Genomic DNA, 1156 nt, shown 5'->3' on the forward strand with positions numbered 1-1156 from the left:
TATCTCAAAAATCAAGGTAGAGAGTGATGAAGGAAAACACTCAGTATTAATCTTGGAATTCCATATGTAAACCCACCAACATATACATATTTGAATGCACTCACAAATGAACTCCTACACACACATACACATATAAACACACAAAGCATCTGACAGAATCTCTGTACTCTCATCACTACTTGCAAGTCAAGCCGTTAAATGGAGGCCTCAGTTTAGTACGTTGCAGCTAAGAAAAAAGAAATAAAACCTTAAGAAAAACAGATATAAAAGGCAGTATTCACAGGCTATATTATCAAGAGTACAAAGACACTATCCCCAGCAATGGGCAAAGAGACACCTTGTTGTTGGTGTTGTTCTTAGTCAGAGGCAGAGCAGATGACAGCTCTTTGTTCATCCTAACTTGATGCCTGACTTGGTGGCCAAAGCTTTCTTATGCCCAGGACTCATAAAAATCAAACCAAAGCAAATCAAATCCAGACAGCAGAGGAGAAAGACAGTCAGAAACCTATGGACTGACCTGCCACCCACAGACCTGCCCGCTAGTGCATGGCACAGGTAATCCACAGTGTGGATGGAGAATGTCAGCTTTATGGACATCCTACAACTGGATCCACTACAATGTGTGTGTGTATGTGGTAGTCAGATGGGAAAGAGAAATGGAGATATTTGAGTATTATGAAGAAAGATGGAACTGGAGGGTGGAGAGCAGTAGCCTGTTTGAGTGACCAGCCCTACCACCTGGGGCGGTGGTGAGGTTCCAGCCCAAGATGTCACTGAGAGCCATGTCTGAGTCCATGTCTATGCAGTGGCAGGGGTCAGTGTTGATATCCTTGACTCATATCGTGAGAAAACATGGGGATGTCCCTGGTCAGGGAAGCCACCTAAGACTACCTAGGTGTTCTGGAGCTGTACAGAACTGGCCCCATCCCCCATCTGATGCAGAGCTCTGAAGATCTGACCCCATCTCTCACCACTGGCAGCACTTGAGAGAGTGGGTCTTGCTTGTTGCCAAGCAACACAGTGGAGCTGGCCCTTATAACAGGGGTATGGGTGAGCCAGTCCCAAGCATGTGAGTTTGGCAGAGCTGACCTACAACTTATCTGCCATGGGGTACACAGGCAAAGAAGCGATGCCCCCAAACCCCTCCCCATCTCTG

General features: G+C 46.5%; 1 non-coding gene across 1 annotated transcript; it reads left to right on the forward strand.

Annotated features, from left to right (window-relative positions):
- The first annotated feature begins 311 nt into the window (after positions 1-311).
- On the forward strand, positions 312-449 carry LOC115030181. The gene has a single exon (XR_003835801.1). It is a non-coding gene; the product is annotated as a small nucleolar RNA SNORA48 (small nucleolar RNA).
- The last annotated feature ends 707 nt before the right edge of the window (positions 450-1156 follow it).

Source organism: Mus caroli, chromosome X (assembly GCF_900094665.2).
Source record: "Mus caroli chromosome X, CAROLI_EIJ_v1.1, whole genome shotgun sequence".
In the NCBI taxonomy this organism is placed as follows: domain Eukaryota; kingdom Metazoa; phylum Chordata; class Mammalia; order Rodentia; family Muridae; genus Mus; species Mus caroli.